Consider the following 7522-nt stretch of genomic DNA (forward strand, 5'->3'; position numbering starts at 1 on the left):
TCATTCTGGCCGTTCTTAGTTGACTTCATATAGTCTTTTTCAAAGGCATGAAAACTCATCTCCATACTTTTGGTTTTGTTGTTGTTTTTTTTTTTGATCAGGCTGGTTTCAGGGGAAATCCAAAAATACAATTTACTAAAAGGTTTCTGTTGATTTTAAGAATGTGTTGAATATCAAGTTAAGAGAACTGAGTAACAGTTGAGTAGAAAATTGAACCTGAGTTCCCGAAAGACATCTTTCACACAGTTGATCTTGTTTAAAGAGGCACCTCAGCCAAGTCACCTAACGACTGAGATGCTGTAGGATTTGGGGCTCCTAGAGTGTCATTGGAATTACAGAATCACCTAGAATGAACGTCTGCTGGCTAACAAGTGTGTTCTGGATTCTGTGGGGGCCATTCCAGTTTAGTGCTACTATCTATTCCAGCATCCAAGGTGACAGTCTGTTTTCAGTAGGATTTTAGAATGTAGCTTGTAACCTTTTAGTCTCCTCCAACTAATTTAGAGAAAAGAAGACTGGATTCTTTTAACTTGCTTGGAAGTCTGGAAATGCTTAATAACATGCTGTAATTGGCTTTTGTGGAGAAAGATCAAAACTTAAAAACAAATCTCATCCCCAAACATTCAAACCCTAAGGATATATATTTTAAAATTCTAGACACAGTGGGGCAGTAACTATAACTGCTTTAATAAAAACATTTAAATGGTCCCTCTTGTGAATCTGTATTTTAAGGAAGTTAAAAGAGTTGGGGAATATAAAATTAAGATACAATAGAAAGAAGTGATGGTTATTAACTGTGTTCTGGGTCTGATTTGCCCTGACTGTAGGTTTCACTCCAGTCGCTGAAAGATCTTCACTCTGTTAACAAGGTTCTGCTTCATCGTTTCCCACGGCAAACCTTAATTCCACTAGACATGGAGCCTGAGGTAACTTTCTGCAAATGTGGTGCTAATAAATAATGGAAGATGTTTACTTTTCAACTTGATGACAAACAGACTTGGGACAAGTCCTGGGATTTAGCTTAGCTGCCTTCTCTTTTTACAGTGATTTTTGTGACGTCTTAAGTCAGGCAGAAGAGTCAGGCCATAGTGTCCATCCAGTGGGCTATTCTGGGCTTGCTCTGACCCCTGGAGGTTGGGGGAGGGGCCCCTCTAGCCTTGGTACATCAACAGGGAGATGTGCCTTGGATGCCATATGCTACACATGGTCCAGAATGCAGTGCTTGGAAGTAGCCTTCTGTTCATGCAGATTTAGCAAAAGGTAGTTCATGGCAGCATTTTCAATAGCAAAAAACTGGAAATTAATGCTAATGATAGTGGAACAGTTAAGTTTTGGTATACCCACAGAAGAAATAGTCTACCGCTACTAAAAGTAGAAATCAAAAAGATTTCTTGACTTGGAAATGTTTCTAGATAAATGCAGAAAGTCAGGTTTCCAAATAGTACTGAAGGTATGATCTGGTTTTTGTGGGGGAAAGGTTTTTATGCAATACTCCTATTGATAGAAAATAATCTAGAAGGATAGTCCAAAGTAGTACAAGTGTTGACCATAGATCATGGCAGGCCTTCCATCCTTCACTTGCTGCATTTTCTAATATTTCTGCATTAAGGGTTTAATAAAAGACTTCAGAAATGTGGGGTTATTGGCTACATGAATTATGTCATGCACGCCACCCAAGAGGTGATTCTGGAGACATTCTTGACTCTTCACCACCACACTTCATTTTTTTTTTAGATTTGTGGCCAATGTAAGGTCAGCCTTCTTGATGCTGCCAACTTACCTGCATTCAACTTTTATTTCCAGGTGAAATCCTGTATTTATGATTTGTTTTGCATTGACAGTGATTTTTTTCCCTAATAAATCCAGAGCCAATTCCACTTGTCTTAGCTCAGAACCCATTTCCCAGAGACCCAAGAAGCATTTAAGAAATGCTTTCTGAGATTGAAACTGACTCAAAACTAGAGCACTTACTAATAATATTCGTCTAAGGCTTAAGTGCTCACTACAGAGTGGATTTTTGGAGTCTTCGTATGTAAGAATGATTTCCTTGATCTTGCAGGAAACTCTGCAGGGTTCATGTGTCCTGCTTGTGGTTATTCTTTAGTATGGTGCGCTACCTGCGCTGGGAGCCTTAGATTGTGTTACCTGTTAGAAGGTATAGACGCTTGATAGTCAATTCACATACAGACAAGACTGAGAGGTGTTTGATTCCAAAGCAAACATGTGCTTGCTTGGGACATTAGCTGTGGCTGACCAGCTGTGGGCACTGCTTTATAGAGCTCAGGGGCATTAGTCATTTTTCTTGACTGATTATAAACAGATGTGGTTTGTTTGTACCAAGATGTGAATCATCCACAGTACCTTTCAGACAGTTTCAGAGGGAGTGTTGGAGAAATTTGGGGACAAGAAGTAACCAGTCTCTAGAAGTACTGTCAGCCCTCCATATCTATGGGTTTTGCATCTCTGGATTCAACCAAATTCAGATTGAAAATCATCAGAGAAACAATTGTTAGAAAGCTGTAGGAGACCACACTTGAATTTGCCATGCACTGGCAGCCGTTTACATCATCTTTACGTTGCATTAGGTATCGTGAGTAAACTTTTTGCTCAGTCACTAAGTCATGTCCCGCTCTTCACATCTTCATGGACTGTAGTACACCAGGCCCCTCTGTCCTTCACTGTCTCCCGGAGTTTGCTCAAACTCATGTCCATTGAGGTGGTGATGCTATCTAACCATCTCATCCTCTGCCGCCCCTTTCTCCTATTGCCTTCAGTCTTTCCCAGCATCAAGGTTTTTTCCAAGGAGTCGGCTCTTTGCATCAAGTGGCCAAAGTATTGGAACTTCAGCAACAGTCCTTCCAATGAATATTCAGGGTTGAATTCCTTTAGGATTGACTGGTTTGATCTCCTTGCTGTTAAAGGGACTCTCAAGAGTCTTCTCCAGAACCACAGTTCGAAAGCACCAATTCTTCGGCACTCAGCCTTCTTTATGATCCAACTCTCACATGTGCCCATGACTACTGGATAAACTATAGCTTTGACTATACAGGCTTTTGTCGGCAAGGTGATGTTTCTGCTTTTTAATATGCTGTCTACATTCGTCATAACTTTTTTTGTCTGTCACCATCCACAATGATTTTGGAGCCCAAGAAAATAAAATTTGTCACCGCTTCCACTGTTTTCCCTTCTATATGCCTTGAAGTGATGGCACTGCATGCCATGATCTTGGATTTTTGAGTGTTGAATTTAAAGTCAGCCTTTTTCACTCTGCTTTCAACCTCATTAAGAGACTCTAATTCCTCTTCACTTTCAGCCATTAGAGTGGTATCATTGTGTATCTAAGGTTGTTGATATTTCTCTCGGCAATCTTGAGTCCAGCTTGTAATTCATCCTGCCTGGCACTTCACATGATGTACTCTATATGTAAGTGAAATAAACGGGATGACAATATACAGCCTTTTTGTACTCCTTCCCCAATTTTGAACCAGTCCATCGTTCATGTCCAGTTCTAAGTGCTGCTTCTTGACCTGCATACAGATTTCTCAGGAGGCAAGTCCCATTTCTTGAAGAATTTTCCACAGTTTTTTGAGATCCACACAGTCAAAGGCTTTGGCATAGTCAATGAAACAGAAGTAGATGTTTTTCTGGAATCCGCTTGTTTTCTCCATGATCCAATGAATGTTGGCAATTTGACCCCTAGTTCCTCTGCCTCTTCAAAACCCAGCTTGTACATCTGGAATTTCTCAGTTCACATACTAATGAAGCCTAGCTTGAAGGGTTTTGAGCATTACCTCCTAGCATGTGAAATGAGCGCAACTGTAGTTTGAACATTCTTTGGCATTGCCCTTCTTTGGGATTGGAATGAAAACTGGCTTTTTCCAGTCCAGTGGCCACTGCTGAGTTTTCCAAATTTGCTGACATGTTGAGTGCAGCATTTTAATTGCAGTATCTTATAGGATTTTAAATAGCTCAACTGGAATATTGTCATGATTTGAAGTACAGGAGAAGATGTATGTAGGTTATGTACAAATACCCACCTCCTCCATTTTATATAAGAGACTTGAGCATCCTCAGGTGTAGGTGTGTATGGGGGGGTGGTGGGAGACACCAAGACATCCCCTGCAGGTACTGAGGGATGACTAGTGACTCCAAGGATCATCCCTGGCTTATGTGAGATGGAAAGTGGAGACCAACTTTGTGCAATGTGAATCCTTAAAAAGTTCTGCATCTTCTCAGTCTATCAAAATCCTACTCACTGCTTAAGGCCCAGCTCAAATGTTGCCACCTTTAGGAAACCTTTCGGACCTAGCTGGGAGGATTGTGCAACCTGAGTACCTTGTTCACACTTCTGTTCACTGCCTTGCACATGTTTGGGGATAGCACTCAGCCCATTGTATGGTGTTATAAGTCATGTGTCTGACTCTCCAGTAGGATGTGAGGCCCTGAGAGGCAGGAAAAGGACTGAGGCATCTCAGAATTCCTGGCACCAGAAGAGCTTGGCAAAGAGTTGTCCAATCACTAAATTGTGCGATTGAGTGTCCTTCCCTGTCCTTCACTTTCTTCTGGAGTTTGCTCACCCTTATGTCCATTGAGTCGATGATGCCAAAGAGTGGTGGTCAATAACTATTTGTCGCTGGAATGTTGAATGAAAAGAGAGGGACCCAAATAAAACTGCCCATAGATATACCAGTTCCTGAAGAATTAGACAGGAAGACAGAGATTATTCTCTGGAGAGGTTACTAGTAAAACTTCCAGCTGCTGTTGTTATGAAGAATTTACTGATGGACAGTTTCCTAACACAACATTGTAAATCAACTATACTCCAATATAAAATAAAAAATCAAAAAACTATACATTAGGAGAAATTTAAATAGGGACTAAGTTAGGTGATATTACAAAATTATTGTGGGTTTTCTTAGACACATTAATAATATCACAGTCATGTAAGAGAATCTCCTGGGTTTTAGGAAATTCAGTCTGTATGTTTACAGGTGAAAAATCATGATGTCTGCAGCTCACAAGCAAATGTCTCAAGTGAAAGTGTTAGTTGCTCAGTTGTGTCCGACTCTCTTTGACCCCGTGGATTGTAACCCGCCAGGCTCCTCTGTCCATGGAATTCTCCAGGCAGGAACATTGGAGTGGGTTGCCATTCCCTTCCTCAGGGGATCTTCCTGACCAAGGGATTGCACCTGGGTCTCCTGGATTGCAGGCGGATTCTTTACCTTCTGAGCCACTGCTGCTGCTAAGTCACTTCAGTCGTGTCTGACTCTGTGCGACCCCATAGATGGCAGCCCACCAGGCTCCCCCGTCCCAGGGATTCTCCAGGCAAGAACACTGGAATGGGTTGCCATTACCTTCTCCAATGCATGAAAGTGAAAAGTGAAAGTGAAGTTGCTCAGTCGTGTCCAACTCTTTGTGACCCCGTGGACTGCAGCCCACCAGGCTCCTCCATCCATGGGATTTCCCAGGCAAGAGTACTGGAGTGGGGTGCCATTTCCTTCTCCATCTGAAGAGGCTAGGGAGCCCCAAATGAGCTCAAAACCCACATACACAGAGAAAGACAATATGGCAAAGGGTAACAATTGCTGAATCTAGGGGATGAGTATATGAGTGTTCCTTGTACTATTCTTTCTACTCTTCTGTGTGTCTGAAAGTTCACATAATATAAAAGCTGGGAGGAAATAAAAATAAAACAGGGCTGATGATAACTCCTACTTCACTCTTTCACAGGCAGAATATTAAAAATATTCAATGGCTGATATGGAAAAAAATGAATATAGAAATAAAAAATTGCTGTATTTTCTTTTATTCTTGAAAAAAACCTAAAATATACAGCTATTTCATATATATAAAATGGGAGGGTATGTGTTGTCCTTTATATAATTCACCCCTTTATTCTAATAATTTCCAAATTATTTTTTGATCTTTAGAAAGTTTCAGTGTGATCTTTTGTTGAGCACAGCCATCACTAGCTAAACGGCGCCCCTGTCTGGGCCACAGTCTGACTTAGAAATTACATCAAATTTCTTTTCCAGTGGGTTTCTCATAAAATCAGTAGCGTTGAGTGATACACGGTCTGGATAGAGAATCACTTCTATCATCAACAACTCAGTCTGCACACTGGAATATCTCTCAGCTAAACCCAAAGCATCTACATTTGGAATTTTTCTAGCTTTTATGGTAGGAACGTTTTTAGATAGCCAGTTTCTCTATTATCAACTGTCTTGAAAATTTTTTGTTAGAGTGTGATGTAAGGTGGCTGAATTTTATTAATTATTGTTTACTTAAAGTCCACAGAGCTTAAAAAAACAAAAAACAAGAATCCACAGAGCTTTGCAAATGTCAGTTGGCCCAATTTCAGGATCAAATAGAAGACATCAAAGTCCATTCTGTTTGTTTACTTTTATCATAGAACAGCAAATGTGTTCTCATATAATTCATTAGATAATATAATAGGTTTTTCTAGGAATTGCCACTTTGTTGTTTCATAAGATATGTCATATTTCTTTGTTTTTCTGATACTTTCGGCTGCTTTTCATGGTTTCCATTATCAGTTTTATATGTTCAAATACTTAATCAGCTTCAAGAACCAAAATATGTCTTTCTTGCAGAACTAAAGTATTCACACCTCTGTTAAAATATCATTTGCTGAAATCCCTTTAAGTATTTTCAGTTTCCAAATGTTAACTGCTACTATTTTATAATTTCTAATAAAGATAATATTGAAGGCTCAATTCAATTTCCAGACTACTCTTGTAGCTCCAGCACCTCATTGAGATCCAAACATTCTTCTGATTTTCAATTTTTATGTTCTCAGCTCCTAAGATATATTACTTCATTTTCTGGTATATATTTGATGTGGTAGTAAATAGGACGCTTTCTAAAGAGATTTAAAGTTTATTTACTTGATTCACATCTTTTATTGCATAATTCACAGTATAACTGAATATATCCAGTAAGTATCAAATTAAGCCATCCAGAAAATCTTCTAATCTTTGGCCAGAATTTTAGATCTTCTTAACTAGCATTACATGGACACCATCCACACAAAATCAATCATGTTCACTTGTAAAGTCTTCTCAGCAGAATAATTTTTCTTGAGCACAAAAACTAAAGCTCAATCTGATCTTCAAATATTGTTCCAGGAAGCAAGGAAAGCCATTTAATATCACTGAAATCTTAGATTTCACTTTGAGGTAAACTATCAAGATATTTCTATATATAAGATATGGAAGGTCATCAACAATGATTACAATGTTACTGCCTTCATTTATAAATTTTCCAAAATGACACTTTTGTATTTTGGTAGATTTAAGTTTTTTGTTTATTCTTTTTTAAATATTTATTTGTTTGGCTGTGCCAGGTCTTAGTTGCAGCATGCAGGATCTAGTTCCCTAGTTTCTAAACTGAACTCGAGGATCCAAATGACATTTTAAAGACTTTGTAGGATCACCAAGCCCTACAAATCCCTAGTGATTTTCCCCACTGACTTTAACAGTGTGATCCTGCTGGGGGAAATTGG

Source organism: Ovis canadensis, chromosome 22 (assembly GCF_042477335.2).
Source record: "Ovis canadensis isolate MfBH-ARS-UI-01 breed Bighorn chromosome 22, ARS-UI_OviCan_v2, whole genome shotgun sequence".
NCBI classification, from domain to species: Eukaryota; Metazoa; Chordata; class Mammalia; order Artiodactyla; family Bovidae; genus Ovis; species Ovis canadensis.